The 18,016-nt window shown below is 32.0% G+C and overlaps 1 protein-coding gene across 6 annotated transcripts in view; it reads right to left on the reverse strand.

Moving 5' to 3' along the window:
* Positions 1-17,694, reverse strand: part of LOC148277316 (band 4.1-like protein 4A) — a 58,458-nt gene extending 40,764 nt beyond the window's left edge. For all 6 annotated transcript variants that reach the window (XM_088233052.1, XM_088233049.1, XM_088233047.1 and 3 more), the window contains exon 1: positions 17,298-17,694. The gene's annotated coding sequence lies outside the window, so the exon portion shown is untranslated. The remainder of the gene's footprint in view (positions 1-17,297) is intronic.
* Between the last annotated feature and the right edge of the window lie 322 nt (positions 17,695-18,016).

The following is an 18,016-nucleotide window of genomic DNA, read 5'->3' on the forward strand; positions in this document are numbered from 1 at the left end:
TATATCAGGATCAGGCAAGATAATATAATATATAAGATAATCAGTCTTACGCGTCAGGTACCAGTCCAGAGACTTTGAAATATTCTAGTGCAAAAACACCTTTTTAATAAAATATTTCAAGTCAACCGTGTCGGGAATCGAACCTAAGACCTCTTACATGGTAGGCAAACGCGCAGACCATTACGCCACGAGGCCGACGAATATGTATATGTACATCAGTATTAAATAAAGTCGATTTTTACCGGGGTTTTGGTTATGTACAGAATGTAACTAATGATCATCATTCCCTTTCCACACAACGGTGCTTAGGGCATTGCATTGGTATACCAATTGCAGCGTATCTTGATTTAAAAAAAATGTTACGTTAAGGCAAGAGGATCAGTCTTACGCTTCAAGGGCCAGTCCAGGGACTTTAATAATAATTTAATATCCTCAAGTAAATGAAAACACCGTGATATTTGACAGTTTAAAAATGATCGATACTACTAAATTAATTGTAAATATTTTTAGAAGTAATGAGTGCTTTTAAATAAAAGACACCATTAACTTATTTTCACGAACAACATTAAAAACCATAAGTAAACAGTTTAGAAATATTTTACATGTAATAAAAAAATAAAAATTATATTTAAAAGTAAATAACCGTGTTTTAAACATAAAGAGACTGTTTCAGATACATAGTTTGAAATAACTTAGGTTTTCCATGCGAAAACTGAAATGATCCTATGAAGTTTATTAAGTCACATGTTACCTACGAAGAAAACTGAAAATTTCATGCAAATATCTTTAATGAGAAAATTGGGTCGATGAAATCAATAAATCTGCTTGAATATTTTTACAAAACCTTACGATTTACGAAATAACTTTAATATGTGTTACTTCCGTATTCAATCAATAATAATCGGAGAGAGAAATATTGTTCTCTAAATCAAATACATAACGGTGGATGGTATGCTTACAAGGTAGTTTGAATTAGGATTTCATCCACACAATGTAAGGTACCTGTCAAATACGTATTCACAACTCAAGGACAGGAACAAAGGATAAGAGTTTGGTTATTCAAAGAGAATTGTGATAAGTCGTTGTGGTTTCGGGTGATCTCTGTAATAATAATACAATAGACACTCGTATTCCGTATTTGTCTCTACATACTATGTAAGTAGGGCCTCGAGGTTTTCAGCTCAGTTCCCCGAAATTTTTTTTTTTTTTTTTTTTAAATTATTGAAAAATAAATAGTTTTTCTTTTTATCATTTAAGTCATTTAAAATATCATTTAAGTCCTTGGTTGATCATTTGAGAATCAACAATTACCAATACATATCGTATTGTAAACAAAAGTGAAGTACGAGTATTATTAAAAGAAATCGCTCTAACAAGTATTTTCTACCAATTCGTTAACTTAAGAAATTTTTATGTTTGTTTATAACTTTATTATTTTTTGACTGATTTCCTGAGAAAAATTCTTTAAAAATTGTAGATCAATGTAGATAAAAAAAGTACCTACCTTTACGTATTTTTTAGCTATTAAAAAAAAGATACGTACGTCATACAAAATATTATTTTTAACGTGATTTTATTATTTAAATAAGTAACTAACAGATAACACCCATAGGTACTTACTGAATTTTCCGAAGAAAAAAAAAGAAATCGACAAAACTGGTCCTGATTTAACCTGGGATATCCTAGGTAGACAGGACGAGAAACGAAATTTGTATTTATCTATAATAATAATTAAGATACGGAATTATTCCGTTTTCATCAACAATGAACTTAATACATTTTGGTGTATTGTTAAAAAGGATATCACAAAATTTATTTTAACTCTTTGAATAAGATGTAAGTATTAGTAGCCTTCTTTAAAGCAGGTCAAATTTAACTGCGATGAAATTATTTGTCTACTTTGTTCTTTTCTGATGAAAAACTGTTCATATAGGGGGCGCCGAGGCGGGGCGGGAGTGCGATATTTATCTTAGGAGTCCTGATCCGTCTAGGTGACCTTTGTAGGGCGGTAAGCCCGCCGTAGCCCAGGATACGAGAGATAAACTAAGGGAAAACCCTGTTACTGTAAAAAATGAATCGAGTGCGGGGTGTCTTAAAACAATATTTCTAAATAAACTCGATTTAACATGAAAAGCAATTTCCTTTTATCTTAAAAATAATGTTAATCGAAATGAAATGTTTGCTCCTTTTTTTCTAGAGACAAAATGATTAAAAGAGCATAAGTCTACGCAGGTTATTAAATTATTAAATCAAATGCCACAGAAATCAACGTGAAAATCAGCAAAATTGTATCGAATTGTAAAACTTACAAAAATCATAAAAAATAAAAACAGAAAAATCGTTTTATGTATTGTAGGATAAAGTGTGGAACTTATCTGCACATAATGATGGCGAAATTAAATTATTGTATTTCAAATTATTTATAAATACCGCACTTTTAAACACTGCTAATGCTGATAGTATTTATAGTATTAAATAAAAAATCGCAAGGGTGCAAAATTAAAACATAAAAACGGAAATCAGATCACACATTTTTGCATTATTGGTAAGGATACCAAATGATATTTCACTGGATTGAATTTAACATTTACTTATTAATATACAACAGCACATAACGTGACGCGTTTGGTCTTTAGTAACTGAGTTTGATAATGTCCTAATAAGACAAAACAGTACGTCACGCGTCAGGCTAATTATGCTTAATTAAAATCGACAAAACCGAGATCTCCTATACCCGTTTTCCCGACCCCAAAACTGAACCGATTTTGACTTTTTTTCAAAAATATTTGTATAGCAGAAAAAACCGCTCTTCCATATTTATATTTAAAAAAAAAACAATAAGGACACGGCAATGGTGAGTATTTATAGTCTGTAAAAAATTCATCGCGTTTGTGCCATAATCCAGATCGAAAATGCGTTTTTATGAAGAAAAGTCGTACCGCGCATGCTATTAAATGGTTAAATCTAAGATTTTCCTATGAACGTTCAGAAAAATCTTTTAATGTTTATTTGGTTATGAACAGGTAGAGTAGACATCTCAACGCATCTCTCTTCGGAGTTATGAATGATAGTAATTAACTTGCGTATTTAATGCGGTGTACTGCTTACTGATTAGGTACTGTGAGGTACACATACTATTCACGTCAGACAGTGGCATTGTACGTATAAATTACACCGGCTGCGAATGCTAGTTCTCTAGTCCTAGGGTTATTAGGGCCGGATTAATAATCACCTATGGTAATCTCTAGGACCAGGGCTATTTAAACCATGAGGATAAAAGAAGTGTTGCAAAAAAACAATTATTAAATCAAATGCTTAGATTTATTTTGTTTTAGAAATGCACTGGTATTTTTTTCTTTTAATTTTCTTAAAATATTAATTCAACAATGCGTAGTTACGACTCATTCTATATGGCTGCGATACACTCCCACTTGATTTTGAACAATGCACACTCTCACACACATCTGAAAACTTACACTGTACAACTACACTCTAAAATCGAACATCTCATACACGCGTTTGTGTAATATCAATGTAAAACAGTGAATTGAACAGGAATGTTGCGACACCGAGTCGTTGGAACAATAGGCATCATTCCTCTGTAACTACACATGTGCATCTTCCAGGAATTATCAAGAAGCACGTAGGCCACACGGTGGTGGTACCTACCTACTATCTACAAAAGCTCCTTTTTGGACATCTATCTATATTTTGTTAACCATAATGTTGAAACGGTGCTTTCTTTATTTAGTTTTTTTTGTTTACTTCTTGGCATTAACACTTGAAAGATTTACTATCCTCTATATTTACGTTTATTTTTTGTAAATTACCTAAGTTTCGGAACCTAACTTGTGGTCAGTAAACGTAAAGCAGCGTTTAAAGGCGTTACATATAGCTTTGAATTCATAGTAAACTGGAATAGACAATTAGTATTTTTTACTCTACTACGCGTTTTGCACGGCGATATTCACGCGAAAAGCTCATTTTGCGGAATATAATTTCAAACAATCGTTGTATAAAGCATCATTTCTATTTGATTACACTTTTAACTCAACTCAGTGATTTTTATCATGTAAGTATCAAATTTTAATCATTGTTGACTGTACGATACTATAAGAAAAAATGTGATATTCGTAATTGGAATGCCCTCCATTGCTCTTATTTTATTTACTTGGTGTATTACAATAGTTATAGGGAATAGTATTTGTTACGAATTTTTAAAGTGTTTTAATGTCATGTTTTTTTTTAAAGGTAAAATAAATAGAAAACATTTTTTTTATACAAAGATAACCATCCAGCGTTGGTAATTTTATAAACACACTTTTTTTACACGATACTGCGTGGAACGTATTTCACGTGAAAAAAGAGGTTTCAGTGTATTTTTGTAGAAAGATAGCTAAATATGACATGTTGGTTTTTTAAAGCATATTGAGTTATATACTGTTATCACCTGAGTCTACAGCAATTTTCAGCATTCAGCGTAGATACGCTTTGGTGAAATAAGCAAACTGGCTAAACTAACGTTCAATGTATCTACTGACACTAGAATTAGGCTAGTAAACTGTTGTAAAATTCCGATTTTTTAAGCCGATCAATTTTTGAAATGGCTTTTCTTCCAAGTTTATAAAAATATTATAAAACTCTATACATGTTTATTTATTATATTTTTTGCTGAATTTGTGTGCCTAATAATGTGTGCTTATCTAATATTTACAAACCTAAAATGCATCTTTATACTTTACAGTTATAAATCTCTTATACTTTTTTCCCCATACATTACTTTTATTCAGTTTTACCATAATAATTAGCTATGTTTTTTTTCTATTATTATAACCTAGTATTTAAGTTTAATTTTGTAGAAATTAGCTACGGCCTTAGTTATAATAATAAAAAAATAACATTTTATTAACGCTCATGGGGCATTTACAAAGACAAGTCTATGAATCTTGTATATTGCCAGTGACGACATACGGACGAGAAACCATGTTTGTAACACAGAAAAAAGCCAGAAACTAAAATACACGTAACGATCCATGGAAAGATAGATGCTCGGTGTATTTTTAAGAGACTGAATAAGAAATGAAGAAATAAGGCGCCGAACCGGAGTCGTGGATATCATGGATCGTGCAGCAACATTAAAATGGAAGTGGGCAGGACACTTGGCGTGGCAAAATGATCGCAGGTGGACCCCCAGAATAATAAGATGAAGACCATGGCAAACAAAAAAAGTGTCAAAAGGCCACAGAAAAGATGGGTCGTTGACATTGTCTCGATAGCCTGTAAAACATAGATGATGAAGCGGGTAAAAGGAAGGAATGGACACGTTTGGAAGAGGCTGCCATCCAGCAGTGCAGAGAACAAGGCTGAAGAATATAAACATAAATACGAGTGATATTTAAATCCGTAAGTCTGTGGATTTAATTACCATTTTGTAGGTGTCCGGGCGGATGAATAATACATGTGAAATATAACCAGAATCTTAAATGTGTGTTTCCAACTGGATGGTTACTCTCAGGTAAAAATCCTGAAAAAGGAAATCGAGAGCAGATAAGTCCATCTTGTAGTGTAGTGGTTGGCGTGTACGCTTACCATGCTTAGGTCCTGGATTCGATTTCTGGGAGGGTCAACATAAAATATTGGTTTTGAAAGTAGTTTCACGCGGCAACATTTCACTGTCCCTGGACTGTAACCTGAAGCATAAGACAATGAGATTGAATCGAGTTGTGGTCCCGTGGGTAGTGTCTCGAACTCACGGTTAAAAGGTCCGTGATTCGAATTCCACTCCACCCCAACTTGAAATCTATTTTCTAATAGTGTGTTATTTACAACTCTTTAGTATATAATTGCAGTGACATATGCACTATTAGGCGTGGATACATGTTTTTTTATTCAAGAAAGTGTCAACTAAGTCTAAAGCAATTAAAAAGGAAAATAATTAGAAAACAAAAGCAAAAAATACACATTTCGAGTTTTTTTTTAAATGTAAAAGTAGTCTGAGAAGTTCGTATTACTAAAAAATTAATATACCTGAATTTCTTTTAGGGATTAATTTACATGAACTTAGTACCGACGGTTTTATATTACTATTACATTATTATTCTTTGTGGATGGATCCGATGATTCTCAGAATCTTAAAATTAACAATAACAAAGCTATCAAATTATGAGGAAACTTTAATTAAATATTAACTCGAAGTTTTGATTTCTTTGCGAGTGGATTGATAAAAATGAAACGATAATTTTTGAAGTATAAATTAAAAGTAGTTTAAACGTAGATTTGATGATCAGACGGATATAAGGCTTTTTGGTTACTTCTAAAAGTTTTTTTGAAAATAATTTTATGAAATTTTATGTCACGATCATCAGGTCATTAGAAAAATTATTAAATTGGTATCAATGTGGATATTATGTAGTTTATTATTTAAAAATATAAAATAGATTGATGATTTTATTTAAGAAAAAAAATTTTTTTTCATTTTGACTTCTACAAATATTTTTAAAAAGGCAAATAATTTCTGTTGTTTCTGAATCAATTCAATAATTATATTTGAAAAATTATGACAATTTCAATCCTGTAAAATTAATCGCACAATCAATGTTATCATTACTATCACGGTAAAAAGGTGATATCGGTTAAAGGAAATGTCTTACCTACTCTAGGGTTGCCATCCGTCCCGATATATCGGGACTGTCACCGTTATTGAGCCCTCTGTCCCGACGTCCCGATGAAACTTATAATGTCCGGATTTAAACTTACAGTGCGTAGACAATGTTAATTAAAAAAAAATCTTTAACGGCCGTACATACTACGAGTGAGCTGATTCGGTGGGAAATGCTTTCACCTTTTTTTATGTATCTGAAGAACTCCATAGCTAAACTTGCTTCGATAGAGTGGATGTCCATAGGTTCTATAAAAGTAGTGTTTTTTGGTCTTTTTGTCAATTTTTTAAATTATGCCGGTATTTATTTTCAATTCCTGCTCATAAAGCCATAGTGAAAAAAATATATCATTGATGTCGGCCCCGTGCAAAAGATCGATAAAAAATGTCGTCTGCTACCAGGGACTATAGAATCAATATTGCAGTTTGAGGTTAATTTTAAGTCATCCACAGTTATGGCCATCAAGTACTTTTTCCGCAAAAAAACATCACATAAAATGTAAGAAAAATATTTCTTTTATCGATTTTTTTGAATCATTATAAAATTGCTTTCGTTATTTTTTATATTTTTCATTTATTTGAATGTATATATCATAAGTATTATTAGGTAATTACAAAAACGTGTTTTAAAAAACACAATAGATTATTAGGTCCAATATATAGTCCATAAAAAACATTAGTAAACAAAGACGAATAAGTCACTAATACACATTACGATACATAGTTAGAGAGGAAGAGCCTAAAACTGGTAATCCCAGCATGGAAAAGATCCACCTCTCTCCGTTGGCTGTTGAACAGACCAATCAATTTTCCCCACAGGCATCATCAGCAGTAAATTTGTCCTGCATTCAGGAAGAACAAACGGTATGTGTTGCCTAACTCTTAAATAGTTGTTCGGTACATGTAATTTTATGCGCTCCAAAATGTTGGGATTATAAATTACTATATCTCCCCATTCCAAAACGTCCCGATGAGACCCAAGCGAAATATGGCAACCCTATCCTAATCTAAACCATGAGTAACAAATTTAAGAAGCTAAAATGTATTTTGTATGCAATTGTGAATACTCGAATATCTACCGAGGGTTCGGTACATTCTTACTGAGGTGCGTTTATTGGGAGCTTAGTAACTTTGAAATATGTTAACTCCTAAAGGTAAAACAGTTATTGTATTAAACGATGTTAGTTAAGTGGCTCAGCAGGTTCTGGTGTAACTTTATCGCGGGTGTGATCCTTACCGATTACTACAAATAATAACCTTCTAATATGTTTAATTTAAAGATAATTCTTAACTATAGTAACTAAGGAGGCATTATTCTATTGAATTATTCACGAAAGCAATAAGATTTTCTTTGATCCGCGGAGGACGTAAAAGGTTCATTATGCAATGGTTAATTATTAATTTTAAGCAACAGTCGGAGCGTGGTCCTGTAGTCAGTAGTACCACTCAAATGAGGAACTTCAGCCCTACGGGAAATTGGATACAAAAAATGTTTTCTTGCGCGGGGTAAAAATTACAGCATTAAATTGTGGTACAAAGTTTCTTAATAATAAAAATGCACTACTTTCAGACGTCACTAGTTCATGTGAATCAACCTTTGATCTGAGAGCTATGGAAGATTTCCGGTCTGCTTATCGCTTCTGAACCAATGGGAAGAACTGAATGCGAATAAGCGGAAATGAACCTCTGACGTTACACGCTGAGTTATTTCAGAAATAAAAAAGTTTAAAAAATCGTAGTGCTGATAATATGATATATAAAAGAAAAAAAAATTGACTTAGTTTAATAGTCTATAAACAAATAAAAAAATATCAAAAAACCACTGAACTTCCTCGTTGAGTCTGACGTATAAGGATTGAATCCCTACTATGCTAAAACTAGATTTATATTTTAAATTACCTTTATTTCATGCATGTTTTAAAAAAACTAATATTCGGTAATTATTAAGTTAATTATGATTGCCTTATATGAATAAAAATAATGATGAAGTTTTGTACTTGCTGCTTAATCAAAAACGAATTTGATATTACGAATCTGGAAACCTTCGGCAAATATTAAGTTGTTTTTTCAAAGCATCTCATACATTTTTTTCAGCCTGTCACGTGTGGAGTAGATAATAATTTCTATAAGATATTACAGTAAAATGTCTCGCCTTTGATTCTCTGGATTTGTAAATGGAAGAAAATACCTCGCAAAAAAAGGTCGGTTGTTAAAGCCATTTCACGCAGATTTTGCTTAACTTTCGTAGACTTTTGACTGGAGATTTTCTCGTATTTACGTAGACATGTGATACAAGGGGGCGATTTTTAGGGGGCAGCTCCCGGCTGTCCCGGCTGATGGGATAGGCCCAGGGGCCCGGAACTGATTTACGGTAGTTAAAGTCGAGATTCCCTCCCAACGGAAATTACAGGATGCGTTACGGGAGTTGGCCCTTAAAGGCCAGATAAAGATTTACCTTTCGGAAGTAGAGAATCGGCCCCTTTCTAGAACGTACAGCTGACTGAAACTACGTTATAGACATCATAAACGTTACATAAATATTAATTATACGTCACTAACTCTACTAATGAAAAAGAATCGTGTGTTTTTTTCGGGCAAAAAATTAACCTCAACCGTTTTATCTTAGCCAGCATGAAATGTGTAACTTTTTTTTCTCAGAAATAATGTAATCTGTTGTGTTTACAAACTGAGTAAAATTTTAAAACTGTTACAATTATCGCATTGTTAGAATCTCTTGAACACAGTTAGTATGATTTATTATTCATTCAAAATTATGCAGGTACAAGCGTGCAGGTGATATTTTGAAGATCAGATAGTGTTATGTTCCTTGAACCGATACCTGAAGTATAAAATATATGTATATTGATTGGTTTCTACGTGTGTATGTGGAGAATGATTTAAAAAATATGATAGAAAATTTGCGAAGATGATAAATATGTTTGATGGTTTTATAAAGCTGTTGATTACAAAATACATGGTTTCAACAAAAAGTTGTTTTCTCGAATTCACCAGAAAAAAACCGTACGAATGTGATTTCCGGTAAATATATCGTGTTTCGTCGATTAAATGCTCCGAGTAAATCAAATAAATATGAACGTTTTGTGCCCAGGACGAAGCGATGAAGGAATACTTACGGAATCAAAGGTTCATTACGTCCCCCCCACAGAGTATGTATTTCCGATACTAAGAGTCAGCAGGTAGAAATTTGATCCTTGTGTTTAGATTGTTTCAAACGACGAGGTGTTGAGCGCAACCTGCGAGGGAAACACCCGGTGGTGCTTCGGCGAAATTAAAACAGCAATCGGCAACCTTCCCCCTTCCCCACTTCTCGCCATCCCGAATTGGGTGTAATTTGAGACACGGGATCAGAGAATGTAGGGTTGATTGTCTTTGATGTTTCTCCTAAGTCTAAACAGAGGAGGATATGGAGCCCCCTCCCGCGTTAGGCGAAACGGTTTTATTATTTTTTAAACACCCGTCGTGTCTGGGTGTATTTTTAATAAATGTTATTACATTTGAGATGGGTCCGCCAGGACGAAGGTCGCTGTGAAAGGAAAGAAATGAAATTTTCCATTCTTTTGAATAAAAAATGCCTGCAGTTTTAGAGACGTTACTAAAATTTTTTTTTTTATATGACGTAACGTACTTTGCAGTTCACTGACTTTTTAAATCAATATTTCACGTCCATCCTGCCAGGAACCGAACCCAGGACCTCAATAATGACCTCAGTAATCTCCACTAGATTGCCTAATTCAGGATTTTTACCTGACAGTAGCCATTGAGTCGAAAACAGTCGTCCAGGGTTCTGGTTCTATTTCACACACGGAACTGTATTATTCATCTGCCTGGACACAGGGAAATGTTAACTACACCATTTTAAACTATTTATTTATAATAAGTCTCTTAAAAATGGTTGAAAACGCTGTGTTTGAGTAATTAATTACAGTTTTCGATTGCCGGCAACCCACGCTAAATGAAGTTGAAAATTAATGGAATATTTTGAACCCCTTCTCTTTGATCGATCGATTGGCCGGGAAGAGAATATTTAAATGGATTTTAATATTAAGTCCAGTCATATTCTGGCGTATGCCGTGAGAGTTCCGCCATTGAAACGGTTTCCATACTCACATCAGGCTATCTTTTTTTAGAAGAATGTAGTGAGAAAATTGGATTTCCTTTCCCAACGGGGTTTCGAGGCGCCATGCGCCGCTAAGAAGACGCTCTTCACTCGAGCTGTTCTATACTGGGTCCTATATTATGAGCAACGTTTACTAGGCAATAAGAAGGCGGAACTAAATGAAAGTATTTGCATAATATGAGTAAGGATATTTCCAAACTGGGACCCTAGAAGCCTGAATAAAATTAAGATGTTTTTTCATTGAAAATCCTTAGCGCTTTAATATTTTAGTAAATTTTTGTGAAGAGCACATCGCCAACATCATGTTATGTCTCGCGTTATGATCATACAGTTCATAAATTAATTTATAACATTTACGTGTTATTGTAAATAATATACACGTACGTTAGAGTTATTGTTTACGATGCTCTGTAAAAATCTGTATACTTTATTTAACAATGCGGTAATAATTAAAAACGTATTGATAATAAATATTTTAGAACCAAGACAGGCCATTAATTAACTCGGTAAAATTAAATAAAACTGGAACAAATAATTATTTTTATCTTACTCTTCGGTAGCTATAAAAAAATAATTGTTACATTTCTTATTTTAGTCTTAATTAGATTTTAATTATAATAATAAAAATACTTTTTAGTTTTATTCCACTTTTATTTATAATTTTTTATATTTTTTTTACCAGTGACCGGGTTTCGTCGTGACCGACATCGTCAGACTGGTGGGAGACTAAACAAATGTCTATGTTATATACAAGTGCGAGCAGGGGTTGTAAATCATGATTTTATATAATTATGTAAATAAAAGAATTTAAATTAAAATCATTTAATATAAGGTAATAACAATTATAAGAATATAAGTTTTGTTTGAATGTATATAATAAAAAATGGTGTAAAACATATAAAAATATATACTGGTAAAAATTTATAAAAAATTATAATTAAAAGTGGAATAAAAGTATTTTTATTATTATAATTAAAATGCAGTTCCACCAAGAAATGTCAGTAGAAAAACTCAATATATTAAATTAGATTTATTATAAATTCCTTATCTGAACCCAGTGCTGTGTAAGGCGTAAGGCATATTTTTTCCGAGTAAGGTACGGTGATCAGTTTTACAAGTCTTCAAGCATGGTAGGTAAATGCGCCACCTACACTACAAAACAAACTTATTTCCACTCGATTTTAACTTGAGAGTAGCCATCGAGTGGAAAACACTCGAGCAGGGTCTGCTGCTATTTCACACACATACATAATTACCGGGTTCTTCATTCGCCTGTGCACAGTGCATGAGATGGTACACGCATGAATGCTTGACTGTTTAAAAATAAATCAAGACATAATTCGTCGAAATATGCCGGAATATATGAAGTGGCTTTATTTACAAAAATATGTGTGTAAATATGTATAATATATACTAAATAAAATCTGAGGCTTAGATCGAAAAGGGCCAGCGTCTTAAAAAACTTCTTGCCAACATTTTGCAGTGGATCGACGTCAAAAAAAAAGAAAAGTTTATGTACATATACATATTGGATTATGTATTTTATTAATATGTTTTAACAAACAGTTCATTATAATGCCACAAAATGGCTCAAAAATTACTCCCTTGCGATTATTACGATTAACGACATCGGCCCGTTTATGTCCAAGGCACATAATTATTAGTATAATTGAAAAAACATTTAGCTGATTGGTTGCATTTCTTCTAATAAATATTTTAGCAAATCTCTTTTAAATGATTTAAATTTTATATTCCGCATTGAATAAAATGACGGCTGGAAAGTAAGTCGGTTTTAATCCATTTTCTTTTCCATTATCTGAGAGATTTCTAATATATTTTGTGATCAGCAGCGGAGCTGAGCGGGACAGGACTGGTCGAGAATTTTCCTTTTGTCCTTTTGTGATTCATCTTCAGCGCAAATTGAAAACGCCCTGACGCAAACAAATTAAAGAGACAACTGCATTCTTCAGGCTTTGCATATTTTAACTATTGCAAAAAAAGTTCATTTAACACAACACAATCGCGACTGAGAAAGGAAACTAATGAAATAAATCTGAATATCTTATGGCTCTATAGAACATCCAATGTAACAAGCGACATAAACAGAAGAATCCGTAGGTATATGTTTAAAACTCTCATAAGTACAAATATGTTGTTTTTTTTTATAATGTTTAATAAACAGATGCCTTTTTAAAATAGGAATAATATGTAGTATACAAGACGAAAAGTACAAATGTAAAAACCTAAATTCCACATAAAAAAACGACAGTATGTTTTTCATTTTTAAGTATTTGTTTTACACGAGATTACGCATTTTAAAGATAGACGTAGGTTCTATAAAAAAATAATTCACTATTGAAGTAAAATAACATTATTTTAGTAGGTATTTCATGCATAAAATTTTACATTTTAAAAAAGTCAAGCAAGATTTGTGGAGTGTAGAAAAAAAATTGATTCAAAAGTTAAATAAGTTTTTATTTTTCTGAAACACGTAATTCATTAAAAACATTAACATTGTAAAAATATGGGGATACAACCTTTCATGAAAAATAATTGCATGTATTTTATAATTAACGAGCTGAACCCGGCAATGCTTTGCGATTGCTAGATTTGAGTACATTCTCGCATCTATATTAAATGAACACAATCGAAAGTTCTATATCAATTATTGTATTTAGTTAAAATTAGATATCTACTTATTATACATGATTATTTTTGTGTTTCGGTTTACATAAAATGTGAGGACAGAGAATTTTAATAAATAGGTTTTCGAACATTGGTTTCCTGTCACTGTCTTGCAGATGCCTCTCCGATACTGTGCAAAAAAGACAACTGCATGTCAGACCTTTTATTAGAATATACACAATCCACGTTTCGCTGTCCCGTTTTCCGCACCTCAAAACTTAACCGATTTTGTTATTTTTTTTTTAGCCAGAGTATCAGACTAAATTTTTCTGTATCGGTACGTTTTGTGTTTTCCAAAAATAGTTATATTTGTATATCGTGCGCCCAAAGACACCAGATAAAACTGGATGGTTCTAGTTCCCATAATAAATCATTTTTATAAAAACGAAACAAAAAAGACACGCTAATAATAAATACCCATAGTGTGTAAAAAATCACTGCTCTAGTGCCATAATTCAGAGAAAAAATACGGGAATACGTTTTTATGCAGAAAAGCCGGACCGCGTTTCCTCTTAAGATCAAACATTATGAAGTATACTTACAAAACTTTACTAAAAATCTTTAGTTAAAACCGTTCGGATAGACGTAAAAAAGATGTAACTTTTCATTGGTAAGAAGATACCTAGATACTTGTTTATGATTGAATTCCAGAACATAAAATTCATTTTTAAATATTGAATTTAAGTAGGTACCTCGGTACTTGTTTATGGTTAAATTGCAAAACTTTGATTAATTAATTTTCAAATATAGAATTCTTTTTGCAAATGTCAAACTCTGCTCTTTCCACCAACAGGGGTGTACTTTATTTAGAAATGCGATTTCTAAAAATGTATTTAATGTTGGTTAATATTATTTAGTACTAATTATATTATTAATATTATAGTGTTACCAAAAATCAAGTAAAATGAAATAAATGCGTAGAAATTATTACATTGTAATTATTGCCCTAATTCTAGGTATAAATCATTTGGAACCATAACAGTCGTAAAAAAGGTTTAAAAAAAACTAGTTTTTACACGCTGCTTCGCTCGTGTGATATAAGGTAGAAAAATATTTCTAAAAATTTAATAAAATTAAATAAATTAACTAACTGTTAATAGATTTCGTCGTTTAGCTATAAGAAAATTCCAGATGAAAAGATATATTTGAAATTCTATAAAAAAAAACAATAAAAAATAAGACAAAACATCAAACACAAAATTTGGTTTTAACAAAAGATATTGCGATGATATAAATAAATACCGCTTTAAAATATTATCAATCATTTCGTAAATAAGCGATAGAGTAAAGTCTAGAATGCAAAATTGAACTGTTGCAGTTCAAATATTTCGCTTCGTAACTCGCCCCCCAGATTTCAGCAGACGGTAAACAAACGGGGGACCCTTGGAGTGGCCCCCCCGGGTCGAGGTATATCAATCTACTTATTCTTCAAAGAAATGTCATGATATTATTAATATTGAAACGGAGACAACGTAAGAAATACGTGATGCATTTTCAAACAACTTTTGATGGGACTTGGAAATATTTATTCGCACGTGTTTATTGCGTTCAAAATGAAAATGTGAATACTGCATATTTTTGTCTCCAATTTAGATTTTTTTATGGGGTGGTTTCCGCTATACATTGAATAAAATGTTTGCCTCATGTTCTGGGATTTTAGGTTCAATTAATGGTGAGATCACAATAATAAAATGATTTTTTTTCATTTTTAAAACTCGGGTGTTTCCTGCAAATAATTTTTTTATTGTTTTTTCAAGAATATTAACGCTTAAAAACAAACAAACAAATAATTAAAGTATGCTCAAATATTTGTAGACAAACAATGGATTATACATCCTAAGGAGTTTATCAAGATAAACATTATTTATTGAAACAGTTACCACAATTTAGACCTAATGAAGAAAACTTAGAAAAAGAATTTAGACCTAAATTATTTAACAAATTCCAAAAGAGAATTTAAACCTTATAAAGAAAATGGGACCCTAAAAATAATATATATACAATAGTTAAACTCATTAAAAAAGCATTATATCAACTAATTAGTTAACCCGAAAAATTTCGTTCCACAAAAATAATTTTGTTTAATTTAATTTCATGTAATATTGAATTTTCCATCCTTACCTCTGTTTTGTATAAATACATTGAACTCCTTAATAAAGATACCAGTCTCGAAGATGTCGCGAAAGCGATGAAACTGGTCACTAGAGATTCCGAATTTGTGGATTAAAGTATCACTCGTCTTTTATTTCTATAATAAATTACAATGAACTTCCATCAAGAATTTTCACTTAAAAACTTACATGTTTTAATAAAGAGAAAATAAGCTTAAGTGAACTATTATTTTTTTTACATTTGTGAACTAATGCATAACTATTTATTTACTACCGATATATTAAAAAAAAAAAAAAACATATTTGTAAAAACACAAGTTATATAGAAATAGTACAAACACATTTTCCATCATCCTATCTGCGTGGTGGTGCATATGGCGTTGCATTGGTTCACCAAATGCAGATGCTCCCATCATCTGTTACGTGAAGGTAAGGTGATCAGTCTTACGCTCCAGGTGTCAGTCCAGGCACAGTAAAATATTGCACTACAGCTTGCCCACCACATACCACACACCGCTTCTGAGGACATAAGTCTCCTTGGCGGTGCCCACATACACGGAAAAGTTGCTCGTTGCTGAACGAAAAATACTGCCCGTAGGAGCTCTCTGTAATTTGGTAGCCGTAGCATCTTTGTGCAGAAAGAAAGTAATCCAGAAGTACTTGATGTGCACTTCATTGGATTGAGAAAAGATGGGAATGAATTCTTTACTGACTGAGATTAAATTGATTGGACATGATCAATTCGCCAAATGATCACATAAATTTTTAAAAGCCTTGAAATTCTTTTTGAAAGCTACCAGATCTGTATATTCGACAGAACCTATAACAGGGTTACGGATAGTAGCAAGAAGCTCCATTCGGTAATCATAGAGAAGGGGAAAAAGGCAAGACCATAGGACGTGTTCAGAAGACTGATTAGGATATCCACAGCAAAATATGGCACTGTAAAACTACCTTTTAAATCAAATTTTCAAATCGACTTTGCTAGGAATCTAACCTGGAACCTCAAACATGGAAGAAAAACTTGTCTCCGCTCATCTTATTTCGACTTCAATTTCCCTATATTAGAATTTTATCTGAGAGAAGCAATCGAGTTGAAGACACTCGTCCAGGATTCCATTTCTATATCACACACATAATAGAACTGACGAAAATACATATACAGTATAGTGTATTAATAAACAAATAAAAATCTTTGCATAATTTTTCCTATACTACAAAATGTTATAATTAATGTAAAAGCACGCATCCAATTTTGTTTATTGTAATTATCAAAATCATTTCTACGTTGAACCAAAATATAAATTAAGTGAATTTAAATTGAAAGTGGCGCCTTATTATCAACAAGACAACAAAAACAAATAATTAACCTTCCCCGAGTAGATTGAAGAAAGTGAAATGGAAATTGGGAGGAGATAAGGGGTGATTTATTATCCGGGTTCGGAAAATGTATAAAAGACAAATATTCAGATGAATGAGCATCGTCGTGAATTAAAGGAATTGCGAGAAATTAAGCTTGTTACTTACGAATGTCTTAAAGTTATTTGATATAACACAGGGGAAATTAAAATTTGTATATTTTTATGGCTTAATAAACCATATTAGAAATTTTGTATATACTTGTGTGCAGTCGCGTGCACAGAGTTTTAAACAAGGATAGGCAGTAGAAAAAAAAAGTACGTTTTATTTAAGTAATATATCTTACCAAACAGTTTCCTTCACTCGTCACATTAGTTTAATCACTATATTGTTGACTTGTAGTTATTGTTGAAATTACCTAAGCCACATCGAATATACAAATAAATGCTAAATATATATTATATATTACAAGCCAAGTATTGAATACCTTTGTTTACAATTTTAAAAGAATGTAGTCCGTTTTTTAACTTATTTGAATGTCAAAATTACGGGCCTTTCATTTGTTAAATATTATGCTTTTGTAACATCATCGTAAAAACTGCCAGAACGTTTTAAATCCAAAATGTATGCATTGATTAAACACATATTTCCGTCACTATCACAAGTTTTACAAAACTCCATTTAATTTTTTTCATTCACAAAATAAACATGGACTCTATTCTCGAATGTAAAAAATAAATAAATTTAAGGTTATTTATTTGACATTAGATATTTGACTGTCATTTGTAAAATAATAATTGAAAAAATCGCTAGATGTCAGTAACGTATTCGTTTTTTCGTTCTAAAACAATTTCTAAAATTAGCACTGCCAACAACTAACCCATACACGCGTAATTACAACCGAAAAATAACCCACACACACACGCATTGATCATGTATACAACACTACAGTGTTGTATACATGATCAATGTATACAACACTGTAGATCAATGTATACAACAAAATAGGCATATTTAGTTCGTGCCTCTGCCGTTAGCGGCGCGCCGATCAGAACGAAATACATT

This window comes from Micrasema longulum, unplaced genomic scaffold (genome assembly GCF_059751315.1).
Source record: "Micrasema longulum isolate JH-2025_06_02 unplaced genomic scaffold, ASM5975131v1 h1tg001051l, whole genome shotgun sequence".
NCBI classification, from domain to species: domain Eukaryota; kingdom Metazoa; phylum Arthropoda; class Insecta; order Trichoptera; family Brachycentridae; genus Micrasema; species Micrasema longulum.